Raw genomic sequence first — 14,443 nt, forward strand, 5'->3', positions numbered from 1 at the left:
AAAAACATGATAATGAAATGTTAAAGAACTATAATTTTTATAGAGTAGTGATAAATGATGGGATGTGGGGTTATTTTTTTTGTATTTTAAAAGTAGATAGTTAAAATAGAAAGAAATAATAGTTTTTTTTAATTAAAAAAAAAGGCTAAACTTTATGTAGGGCCCTTGGGCCCAAAAGTTCATTATTTATCCATATATTGGGCCTATGGCCTAAGCCGAGAACAAGGATCTGTCCGAGGAAGAGATGTCTTCATTAGAGGAGACTGCGCTAATAAATAAAAGATGGGGTTTGGTCATGATAGCTCAAAAGAGCTCGCCGAGGATGAAAGAGTCCTCGGCTAGACAAAGCCGAGGATCTAAAAAATAGTTTATCAGCATTGATTACAGTCCTGGAAATTTAGTTGAAGCAGACAGACATTGCAGAGACATCAGATAGGGAGGAGTCCCAAAATATCTTAAAAGAAAGCTGCTACCTCCACATTAAATGCACTGCAGTCAACTCTCTGACCACATTAATGTGGAGGGGATGCTTGAACAATGGTTTTTAGCCTTACAACTACTACATGAGGACTTATAAGAAGTGTTGATGGGACAAGTATCTAGAGGAACCATCTAGAGTGCACGTGAAAGTTGGAAATGGGAGGAGAAGACGATATAAAAGGAGAAAGAGGGAGTAGGACAAGGGGATCGAAAAAAGGGGAAAGAAAAGAGAGAAACAAAATAGCATTCCAGAATCAAACTTGTAATTGGAATTATGAGTAATATAAAAGAACAAACCTTCTCGGACTTTGCCGAGAACAATTTTTTCAATAAAACCCTTTTTCTTTTCATTCTCTTATCATCTGAATCCTTCCTAGTGTTCGTTTGCTTAACTAAAACCCAATTTTTCAACACACTTTTTACAAATTTATTATTTTTTGATTTTTTGGGCCTAAGTCCATCCACATAGTGGGCTGGGAACTCAAATCTAGTCCTTACACTTTACATAACTGAATGTATATGCTATTTATTTTTGCTGACTTATTTTTGCTAAAAACTGAAAATATTGTAGCAAAATAATTTTTAAATGTGTGAATAGTGTCATGGAACCTATTTTTAATGAAAAAGTTACTGAAAAGCGAAGTTTGTGAGACTCGTGAACAGTGCACAGGTACATTATTCATAGGAGAATAGTCAAAAGTTGCAGCTTAAAAAAAAAAAAAAAAAAAAAAAAAAAAAAAAAAAAAGAAGAGAGAGAGAGAGAGAGAGAGAGAGAAAACATGCAAGTGCTAAACGCAGACGCCAATAAGTCGAATCCAAACGGGTAATTAGTGTTATATTTTTTTTCTTTTTTCTTTTTAAGTTGTATTAAGAAATTAGCGTGGATGTTATATTTTCATTGATAGTTTCTTTATGTAAATCAAACTTAAATGGATGGATTAGAATTTACTATCTAGTCAGTAAATTTTAGTTAGTTCAATTGATAAAATTTATTGTCGTCAAATAGGAGATTTGAAATTTGAATTCCATCTGCAAGAAAAACTAATTAATGTTTTGACATAATGATAAAAAGTAACATCATAAAGCTAAAAAATAATCATCATAAATCAAACACTATAAATCAATTGAAAATCTATCCAATTTATAACAAATATATATGGTAGTTGGTTAAAACTTAAAAGTCATTAAAAAAAAACATTTTTTATTCATTTGATCATTTTATTTACCTTTTGAGATGTGGCATCACAATTCATAATAGAACATTATTGGAGAAACACAATGATTATAGAAGAAGTTTCTTTTCGCTTGTAAGTTGTAAGTCAGTTGTGAGTTCTACGCAATTCATTCAAGATAGAGTTCTCTTCAATGTTTACCCAAAAAAAAAAAAGTTCTCTTCAATGAGAGCATTAACTGTGTTTTAAAGGCTATTTAAATGTAGATTGGGATAGATTTCAATAACTAAATTTTTGATGAGTTGGTCTAACTTTTTTTTATTGACATGATGAAATGATTTCAATATATGATGGTCACTCAATGATAACTACTGTATTATTTATCATAAAATTAAGATTTTCTTTTTTTTAGACAATATTTGAATTTAATTCTTCTTCTTTTTTTGTGAGAAGAAAGTCAATTATTCAATAATATAAAACTTTATTAATTGATTAGAACCGACGTATCTTATTAATATATATATATATATATATATATATTTTTTTTTTTTTTTTTTGCTGAATAACTATTAATCTTATTAATATATGATATCATAACAATGTGTTCTCCCTATCAAAAATATAATAATGTACATTATATTTCTTGAACATTAACGTTACAGCACGTGTTGCCCCAACCGTTGAGATGGCTACCCAAAATCAATCCAACGATCAAAATTAACTGACCTCTACATATAATATCCACTACGAAGTACGAACTCCATCGGAGTTCAATTCTTAATTAGACGAGTCTGGCATTTATAAAGACTTCAACCGCTTTTAGCTGTTGGATCGGTTGTCAATGGTCATCAATGTAACCTACATAAAAGAGACGAACCTTTTGTTCTAAAAGAAAAAAAAAATGTCAAAAGTTTAATGAGAAACTGACACAATTTCAGCCATGCATTAATCATGGATTAAACATGCCAACCACCATTGAATATAAGGCCGGTCTATATCAAGTATTTCTTGTTTTGACTTTCGATCAGTAATGGTTTCCTCTCAAAAAAAAAAAAAAAAAAAAAAAAAAAAAGATCAGCAATGGTTGATTATCATAGATAGAGCATTCGCATCTGTAATTTTCAAATTATTCTATTTTATCATCTTAAAAGTTATTTTATTTATTATACCATACCATTTTATAACATATCCAACATCTTAACTTTTATTCTCTAATACAACACATTAAAATAATATAAACAATAAAATAAAAATAATATAGAAATATATCTCATTTCTCTATCTAACCTCTGTTTCTTTTACTCTCTCTCTCTCAACCACCCACCACCACCACAACCGCCGAGCTTCCCAGTCACAACACCTACCATTAAAAGCACCACAAAGAGCTAACATTTGGTTATCTTGACCACCCAATCACGCCACCCACCACGACCTACAGCAAACCACTAATCAACCACAATTCAGCAAACCCAACCCAACAAAACCTACTGCTCATTCAAACTCAAATCCATGACAACCTACCGATTAAACCCGAAACCCATCAAACCCATGCCGCCAAACCCATCAAACCCAACAAACCACAACCAAACCCATCAAACTCGAAACCCAGCTAAACCCGCGAACAACCTATAACCAAACCCATCAACTATCGATTGAACCCGAAACCCATCAAACCCACATCGCCACCAGACCACGCTGCCACCAACAAACCATAATCAAACCCATCAAATCCGAAACCCAACTAAACCCACGAACAACCCATAACTAAACCCATCAACCACTGATCAACCCATCAACAACCCAGAACAACCCGATCCTAAAACTCATAACAAGACCTACCAAATCACGCCATGTCGCCACCAGACCCACGTCAAACCCACAACCCATACCAAAAAAAACCACCATCGTGAGAGAGAGAGAGAGGGAGATGACAGATTGATGAAGAGAGAGAAAGAGGTAGATATTTAAAGTAAGGAATAAAAAATATTATATCGGTTTGCAATTGTGCTACAGTACCATCACAAATTTATGAAGGTACTGTAACACAATTGCAAATTTTTTTAGAATTGCAAGTCCGGGTAACGTGAGTTTTAAAGGGTTTGATGCTAAAATTCCTCAACACATTTACAAGACCCAATGTGAATAATCTTATAACTTATAATTTTGTATTGTGTTCCACCCGAAAAAGCCAGAATTTTCTATTTCAATTAGTTATTTAGTACAAATTACTCTCTTTGTTTCATTTTGTTCCAAATTTTAACTCATTTCACTCCATTTCACCTTATATGGTGATTTTTGAAGGTACATAAACAAATCATTATTTTTTCTTAAAAACTTTTTTTTTTAATTACTTCACTCGCATATGGCATTTTCTTAGTATTTTCTTTTAATAATTTTTGTTCTTGTTTACTTTGCTCACATAGGACATGGTTTTTTTCTTCATTAATATTTTTTTTTCTTTCTATGTATATATGACATGTTATATATTTATATTTTGTAATAATTATATATATTTTTTAAGAGAGTTTAAACCTATGACGTTCGCTCATAATAACAGTTATTTATCATCAAACTAAGATACCAATCCGTTTTTGGTATAGGCAGGGATTAAATTTCAGATCTCTTATTCAATTATTAAAGACTTTACCAGTTGAGCTAACAAAAACCTACTTATAATAATTATGTTAAGAATGCACATTATTTAATTTTGAATTAATAATTTGATTGGTATAATATCATATAAATATATAAAGTTTTAGCAGTAATCTTGAAAGGGTTTTACTAATGTATGCTCTAAACTAAAGATATACATTAATAAACAATTTTTGAAAATTTTTTATGAAAAATTGAAAAAATAATTAACTGTTTTGACACTTTTTTAATTCTATATAATTTTTTTTTTAAAATAGATGCTTAATATATGTTTTAAGAGTATACATTAATCTGACCTATCTTGAAATGGTAAGTTAAAATAGTTTATATCAAAATGTTTCCAATAAACAAACTAAAACGGATCGGAAATGATATTCAGAACATTGCCGATTATTATGCATTTGTTTTGTGAGGATACACGAGTTTTCTCGCTATGGTCCACTGGAACAAGTAATCATTTATCTTGAGCCAAGTAAAAACTCAGTAATAATTCTAATAACTGTGTTGTTGGCATTTTGTTGTAATGTCGCTATTATATAATTTAAAAGGTTGTAATAAGGACCCCCACCACTCAACCTCTTCTTTCTCTCTCACACACACATAATGAGCAATGATGCTTACTGCATGCTTGAATTTATCCAACCACTCCTAATAAACTTTGAATTAAGCAATACTTTAAGTCTCTGTCGGCAAATACTGTGATGATGTAAGGCTATCTGTTTGATTGGGCTGTACTACTAGCAATCATTTATTTATTTTTTTTAACTAGGAAAAAAAAGTCAGCTTCTATTCCAGCAAATTCTGATGATGTATTCACTCTATTCAGTATTCATTGGTCAAAGATGATATTTCCATAAGAACTTACGGTGTGTTTAGATTAGTGTTTTTCATTTATTTATTTATTTAGTATTTTAGTTTATTTGGAGTTTTTAAAACTTTATTAATAAAAGCTGTGATTTCTTAGATATTAAAATAGAACTAATTGACCGGATCAAAATTTTAATTGAATTTTGCATGTCACGGATGCCTGGCTAAAGGTGGCGGCGGCTGGGTTTGTCCTCGTAAGTCGTAACTAAAAAAAACAAGTATTTTGTCATGTAAAAGTAGCAGAGTGAGATATGCCAATGTGATTCTTTTTAGTAAATTATTAGTATAAGAAATGTTTATTAAAAACATAACTGGAATGTATGAAATACATACTAGCGGAGAAGCAGGACGGTGATTGCCATCTAAGAGCATCTTCAGTAGATTAGATAAATTTTTGTATAATTTGGAGAATGAAGAGTGATTTTTATCTTTTAACTACTAATTTTTTTAAATACACTTTCCAACAGATTTTCTATCTCATTTAAATATTATTTATTTATTTTTTAATAATTACACATCTTCCAACATTTTTTTATTCAATACCTAATTATTATAATAGAAAAAAAAACATTTGAAGAATGAACAGTAGCCCATCAAACTTGATGAGCTACTGTTCATGAGTCAAAAAAAATTTCGGTTATGGAGAGTCCATTGGAGACCTATTTTGTAGATTTACTCTCTATAGTAGAGAGGATTTTGTGTTAAGCTCTCCTATTGGAGATGCTCTAAATTAATAGTATGTTTTTCATATATGGCCACGGATGGTGATGGATGTTAAGGTCATTGACCAAGAAGAAACCTCTCAATCTCTCTCTCATAAAATATTATACATTTTGAGAGGGGTTGGGGGACTGAAATATTGAGGATTTTTTTTTTTGGGTCAAGTATTGGTGAGGATGGTTGTTAAGCATGGTTAATTTTGTGACAGCAACTAATGAATTAGTGCGGAAAAAGGTTAATAGTTTGAGACTAAATATATATGTATATATATTTTTGTTGCAAGTATGTTACAAAGGGTTTCATTTATACTATAATGTTTAAAATTGAAAGAGATGTTTCAAGTTTCAACTCTAAATTATCGCTTTAATACCCCTAATTATGTGATGCGAGTGCAACCTCATCAATAAAGGACGTTGAAGCAAAAAATAAGTAAATAAAATAAATTGGGTCATCATATTAATCTCATCCCAATTAATAAGTAAGAAAGGTGGACAAACCCAAAAATAAATAAAAGAGAATAGAAAGGAACGGAGATGCTTCTGGCTCATATTTCATATTTTTAATTAGGCCTATACACTGATACACATGGATTGGTTTATTAGATTCCAACTGATTGGAAATAAAACAAAAGGCAAAGTATCCAAGACAAAAGGAATCCTTTCGTTACAATGACTCAATGAGTGGTTGGTGGACAGCTTTCTCCTTCGGTGGGAGTAGAGTAGACCATGGATATCAATACCGTACCGTACCGGCCGTACCGGCCAGAATATACCGTACCGGCCAGCAATCCGGTACACTCGACCCCCCTGTTTCGTACCGGAAAAAATACCGGCCGTACCGGCCAATTTCGGGCAATACCGACCGGTACAGAAATTTTTTTTTTTTTTTTTTTTTTTTAAGTTTTGTAATTTTTGAATTTTTGTTAGGACAAAATGGTAACTTATTTGTATTAACTTATTAGTATTATTTGTTTTCTTAGTATGCAATGGTAACTTTTAAGCTTTCTATTTTATTTTTTTATTTTTTTTCCCTTTTAATTGATACTAAAGTCTAAAACCATGAATAACTAGTTCTAAATTGAGGAAATGTTTTATGGTAAACTTTTATATTTATTATAATATATATATACACAAACACATACATACATATATATATATATATATATATATATATTTATAAATATAAAAAATAACGGTAAACCCGAAACGGTACACCGGTATTGACCGGTATCCGAAATATATCGTACCGGTGGCCAAACCGGTACGGCCTCCGGTACGGTATTGACATCCTTGGAGTAGACACAGCAATATGCTGGAAAGGTTACCTAGAAACCCATAAAGAACTCGAGAGAGAGAAAGTATTTTGTGACCTCTCGCAGCATGGAACTTCTGTGGCAGTAAAGTCAAATCTAAAATCTTGAGACATTCCGTTTTAGATTGTTTTAGGAAATAAAGATCTAAATAGTATAGTTTTTTTCAATGAATAACTTTAATTGAAAGGACATTTAATATTTGAAACTTTTTAAAGTAAAGTAAAAAAAAATTACTTTGAATTTCTTAAACCAGTTTGGTAACTAAATTGAAAACAATAAATAGATGTAAAAAAATGATAAATGAAGAAAAAAAAAATGCTTTGTACTTGTTTTTTCCTAAACTTGTTTAATTCAATTAATTATCAATATTTTAGTTTAATTATTATTATTGTTGTTGTGATAAAATATAACTTATATAAGGTCCATGTCATCTACTGTCAGCTCGGATAAACAATATTTGTAGACATCATATTTTGTACATAGAGATGACAAAATCGCTTTGCCTCGCTTAACTTGCTCTGTCTCATAAGGGTCAAAGTTGATATGTGCACTTATTTCAAGGTGACAACTCATTTTTTCGCCATAACATTGAATTAGTGGCATATTTTCGAGCCCATGTTTATGTTGGTTGACATGGTGGCATTCATGAGCTATATCTTGGGATGCTATTACTTGCTTCTTACTTTCCTTAATGATATCTCAATATTTTTTTGCTTATAAATTTCTTAATTGAATCTTGTCGTCTCTCTTACCCTAAATGATCCATAAGTTGAAACCTTCATCATGGTTAGTTTGTTTTTAATACTTTGTTCTTGCTTTTTTATTCGATGTATAAACACAAAAACGATAATAATAAAATTATTGTTGTTATTACTTATTAGTGTTTTTACTCTTTATTTTTTATTTTAAAAGGGGATATAATGGTAATATTATTATAAAATAATTCTTTTTTATTTATTTTCATAGTACTCCCAAACAAGGCTACTTACATTTTGTTTTTTCATTTTCTTTTCTTATAGGACATCTAAACAAATTTTTTTGGTCCCATTCCATTCCATTTATTTATTTTTGGATAAATAACCCAATTTAATAAGAGAAAAATGGATCTAAATACACATGCGGTATTATATGGGTTCATCAAAATCAAACTCTTAAAGTAAAAAGATCAATCAAATCTAATAGGGAAGAAAAGTAAAATGAACCCAATGTTGACATACAATCAAACAAAGATTTGAAAAATAGCAACTTTAAATCGAGAATAGTCCATTCATGACATCACTCAAAACTTCAAGCATTTAGTTCCCACCAAATAAACCATATAAAAAAATGAGGCATAACTTTCCAAATTTTTATATACCAAACCGATCTTACCAACAAGCTAACATATCCATAACACTCTTCGACATAACTTATTGAACTTCAATTAAGCTGAATACCATAGGCTACAACTCTCTAGCTTTAGGACAATAGAGAACTAAACAATCTTCAATCTCCCCACTACATTTGCCCATTTAATACCAATCTATCATGGTAGTATGCCTCTTCTGTAAATTATCAATTGTTAGGATTTTCCCTAAAGCCGCCGTGGTCCAAGAAAAGAAGTGACTCTAGTTGACACCTTAGTCCTCCAAATACATTTTCAAGGAAAAGTCATGGCATATTAGAAGAACGATAATAACATCTAACCTCAAAGCCTTACCTTACCTAGCTTTCAAAAAAAGAATATCATCCCCACTCCCTCTCATTAGGTTTGTTTAAAGTAAATCCATAAAGGCAAACAAAGACTCCAAGTCTTGAATAGATATTGACAAATTCATATCCCAATGACGAATGCCATTACAAAACTTAATAAGATCCACTACTAAAAGCTTCCTTAAGTAATGCAAAACAATTTCAAGTATACCTCTGTTAAATTACTAGTTCTCCTAAAAACTTAAACTATTAGGATATGGTAAATTTAATCATTTAACCTCATACTTCTAACATTCCCTCTCACATGTGGGTCGAAACTACCTTTAATTGGTGAGGCCCAACACATGGGAATTTAAATGGGAGGTAGAGTGGAGGAGATGAGGATCAAACTCAGGATTTCATACTCTGATATTATGTTAAATTACCGATTCTTCCAAAAGCTTAGTATTATGAGAGCAGGAGATCCTAAATTCAATTTCTATCTTTACTCTACCTTCCATCTAAAATATTAAATTCCCACTTGTTAGGCTCTAACTTATTAAGAGGAAGTTTACGCCTACAAGTGAGGGGGAGTGTTAGAATTATAGTTAAGTGATTAAACTCACAATTTCCTAAAAGTTTAAGCTTTTGGGACAATCAATAGTTTAACAACCTCTTCCAATATATAGTCGTCAGACCCAAAATTTAACTTTGGTTATACTAAAGATACCACGAAATAGATGCCCACTCTAGCCTTATAAATTTTTATAAACTAATGCCATATAGGCCGTGCACAACATTGGTGCCCTAATTGCTTCATGCCTTCATGCACTCCCATACTTCACCTTTATTACCCTTCTCCATCGCATCTATAACTCTTTTTTTGTTTTGAAATTAATGTTTTTTAAATGAGTCATTTTCAAAAAATAATTTTTGGAAAACTATCTCATTATTTTATGTTTGGTAATATTTTTTGAAAAAAATTAGGACAAAATTTAGCTACAAACTTGGTTGTAGCCTAAGACTACAACATTACTCAATATGTTTTTATTGGAGGTGAATTTTGACAAATCCACCGTTGGTTTACATCTTCTTCTTATATACTCCATGCTTGCAAAATTTCTAAAAAATTAAAGATCAATAGCTATGTTATCAATAAGTTTATATTGCGTGGGCCGTAGTTCCTGGGCCCCCACGCAAAACGGTCCTGGGCCGCGAATTTACTAGGCCCACAAATTAAGAGGTATTTCTGTAGTCTTTGGTCACGCGGTACTTTTTGGCGTCCCAGTGTTCGAGGTGCGCCTTCACGAGACTCCTTTAATCTCATGGTTGCAGGCGGCGTTGGAAATTGAGCCGGAGACATTTTGTCTGTAGCGTTCCTTGGGACGCTGCGTAAATTAAATGCCACCACCTTATCTTTTTAAATAAATAGGAGAGAAAGTTGCTTTACCTACGCACAAATCCTTCAGTTTCCTCCCTTAGTATATCATGTTGGAGGCGAGGGTTGGGGAAAATGAACTCTCTCCGCCACAGAGGCGTCGTGTCTTCCTGAGACTCAAAATAGTGAGGTACGGGCAAAGGAGGCATAAATTTAAGAGAATATTCCGTTTTGACAGAGGGGAAAAGGTGTTTCTCCCTCTTTTAGTCAAAATCCGAAGCAGGTTCTGTTCGTGCCAGAATTTTGGTGTGTCAGAAGAAAGATTCTCCGCCATCATCGCCTCTGCCTTGTTGCAGGCAAATTTTTGGTGAAGGCTCCTCAACTTCCGGCTCCCTGCACCTTCCCTTCAGCGGTGTGAGGCTCCAGTTGAGTTTCATGCACCTTTTCTTCAGCTACGCTAGCCTGGAGCTGGGCTCTCTCTGCACCCTTTCTTCGACGGTGCAGGCCCCAAGCTGGGTTCTTTTGCTGCCTGAGTTATGGGCATGTAAAAGCATTGAGGAAGAACAAGGTCTTGGAGCAGTAGCCAACCTCTCCTCTGTGCCACCTCCTCGGCTTTATCTTATTCCCTTGTATCTTTCCTTTTCAATTATGTAGTGAGCTTTGACATAAGCTGATTCCAGCTTTTCATTGTACGCTGTACTATTTCTTTACTTTAGTAAAAAAGGAAATTTATTTACTTGTTTTGAATACTATTCTTTTTGCAACACTACTTTGTGAAAGGGTGTGCTCCATGTGTGTGTTTCTTCAATGATACTTAGAGCGGGAAACCTTGAAACATAATCCAGCTAATTCGTCCGAGAATGATAATCTATAAATAATCCATCTGAGGAGTTGACTGAGCAGTAGAGAATTGCTCTATATTGCATCGATCCCTTTGGTGCTGAAGATCCGAAAGCAGACTTGAGAATCCTCGTAATTTAGGAACTAACCCAATTGTTAGTGGAGAGTTTTCCTCGGGTAAATCCTAAGGTCCATGTAATGTAGTTTTTCCCTACAAACTTTTTGAGTACTTGGTTTCCCCATAGGCTTGAGTCCGAGGACCATGCAAGGCCTTGGTTCTGTCCAAAACTTTTTGAGTACTTGGTTTCCCCATAGGCTTGAGTCCGAGGACCATGCAAGGCCTTGGTTCTGTCCAAAACTGTTTGAGTACTTGGTTTCCCCATAGGCTTGAGTCCGAGGACCATGCAAGGCCTTGGTTCTGTCCAAAACTTTTTGAGTACTTGGTTTCCCCATAGGCTTGAGTCCGAGGACCATGCAAGGCCTTGGTTCTGTCCAAAACTTTTTGAGTACTTGGTTTCCCCATAGGCTTGAGTCCGAGGACCATGCAAGGTCTTGGTTCTGTCCAAAACTGTTTGAGTACTTGGTTTCCCCATAGGCTTGAGTCCGAGGACCATGCAAGGCCTTGGTTCTGTCCAAAACTTTTTAAGTACTTGGTTTCCCCATAGGCTTGAGTCCAAGGACCATGCAAGGCCTTGGTTTTGTCCAAAACTTTTTGAGTACTTGGTTTCCCCATAGGCTTGAGTCTGAGGATCATGCAAGGCCTTGGTTCTGTCCAAAACTTTTTGAGTACTTGGTTTCCCCATAGGCTTGAGTCCGAGGACCATGCAAGGCCTTGGTTCTGTCCAAAACTTTTTTGAGTACTTGTTTTTTTTTTTTTTTTTTTTTTGCAGGTCAGCCCCTTGACCAGGGCGGGGAGAGCTGACTTGAGGTCGGAAGCCCCTAGAGCTGCCCGTGCCGTTGGCGCTACAGGACGTAAGCCCTGGCACAAGTTTATGTCGGAACAACAACTGCATGTCGCCGGAGATGGGGGAAAACCCACGAATCTCTGCTTGCTAGAGAGTTGACTCAAACGCCGCCTGTGCCAACGTGCAAGCCTTCCCACAGACGGCGCCAATTGTAGGGACACGATTATTTGACGGCCCAACAATGATGTTGGGCTCGCACATGAAAGATCCCTAACAATATGATTTGTAGAGAGTGGGCTTGAAAGGCTTGCCTTTGATTACAGGGCGATGGTCCGGTCCTGATTTTAGAGGAATTCATGTAGAAAAAAGGGTTGGGTTTGAACATTTAAGCCCTATAGCGTCGCATTCTGAGGGATTGGTCTCCTCGGACTTGGTCCGAGGAGTATTAAGGTCTTCCCCCGGTTACCCGGCGGTGGGTTTTTTTTCTGTGGTGTGCAGATATCCTTAAGGTGTCTTCACCCCTAGAGTCTTCTTTCTGGAGGTGGGGTGGGAGGCTCTGCTTTTTTTGGCCCCCCTTTCCAGATTTACTTACTTTTTCTTTTATACTAGCCTGCGTTCGCTGTCCTTCGTCCACGTTTAGGGTCAACCTTTCCAAGACTGATATTTGTCCCGTCAGTCTAATCCCAGAATTGTTGGGGATGGGTGATAAAGCCGAAGAATCCGACTCTGCTGGATGCATAGTCTTATCTGGGAAGGGTAATAAGGGCAGCTTTTCCGAGATATTTTAGATATTCTTTCCAGTTTGGTCCTATACCGTTTTTGCCCCTCTTCTCGGTGGAATTTTGGGTCTGCCGAGGACTGAACTGTCCTCGGCAACATCTCCGGGTCATTTGGGCTTTATGTTATTGAGCTTGGGCCGTAGCCTTCTTTGACTTGGGCCTTTGGACTACCCACGAGCAAGTGGACCTGACCCATAAATTATTGGGCCCCACAATAAGATATTGTTGTTTTCAATAGTTTCTATATAATTTCATTTATTTTACGTGACATGATATAGAGTTATTTCTAGAAATTTTTTGTGAGAAAATAATCTTTTAGAAAAAGTTATATTTTTAATAGGATTTTTCGTTGACCAAATATAATTTTCTTTTGGCATTTGTTTTCATGCTAACAAATATAGAAAACTGCAAAAATTATCTTTACAAAATATTTTCCATTGAAACAAATAGAGCATTTGTACCAAACCTCCACAATGACTTCACCAATGGAGCCTGATTAAATCACCTCAGATTTTGATGGTCAACCCCTCATTTTGAAGAGGTGCACAAATCTTGGTCCGATTGATCGAATGGAATTTGGACTTCTCACCTAATCTACTCAACAAAAACTCTCTATGTAACTTTTCAATATGTTTAGCCACATTAGTTAGAATAGGAAAAAAGAAAGAAAATAGATAGGCAAAGTTTAATAGAGTAATTTTAATTAACATAATTTTATCTCATTTGGATGAATAAAGCCGTTTCTATCCCACAATTTTCTTTCTGTCTTCTTCATAATCGTGTTTTAGATCGTCTTCTCGGTGAATTTGCAAGTCTTTTTTCCATCTTCTGCATAAATAAGGTGTGAATGTGAAGTTGTTTTGTGAGGGTTAAATGGTGACTCTAATCGATGGAAGATGGGATTTAGTCGTTTACTTGTTGGTGAGGCAATGACTTTGGGTTTCTAAGGCGATCCAAATTGTCTTTGTTTGGCTTTGATATATATATATATATATATATATATATCAAAGTTAATTAAAGTTCAGAGAAAATTAAATTAGAATCCAAATTGAATTAGATTTGGATTATTGAGCGTAAAAATCAAATAGTCGAAATTCAATTAGATTTAAAATTGGATTTCAATTAGAGTCCAATTTTGTGTCACGTGTCTATATAATTTTTTTAAATTTTGTTGCAAGTAAATTATTAAGTGTAAAAACTGAAGAGTCTAAATCTAATATATAAATAAATAATGAGAAGCCATTATATATTTTAGAAATTTATGGTTTAAAAAATGTGTAAGTTAATATCATATATAATTTCAACATCTTCTAAAAAAAATGTATAATTTGAACTGTATAATTGTGATTATTTTTAATTGTATATGTGCATATGCACATGGTTACACACTAGTAATTGTATAATGGAATTGATAAACTTATTTTTGATTTAGAAAATTGGTTAGTTTAACAGTGGTCCAAGCGATTCTCAACATGACTTTGTTTTTCACAATTTGTGGGTTTTAAAAATAAAATTGATAGTATCACCATGCACCCTTAGAGTGATGATTACTTCACAAATACAAAGTTCCTATGGGATTGGAGAGCAAGAGTCGGAATTTAAGGGCACGTTTGGTAGACTGTAATAGGCACTGTAATGTAATAGTTTATTCCTATGGTTTAACTATT

This window comes from Quercus robur, chromosome 7 (genome assembly GCF_932294415.1).
Source record: "Quercus robur chromosome 7, dhQueRobu3.1, whole genome shotgun sequence".
NCBI classification, from domain to species: domain Eukaryota; kingdom Viridiplantae; phylum Streptophyta; class Magnoliopsida; order Fagales; family Fagaceae; genus Quercus; species Quercus robur.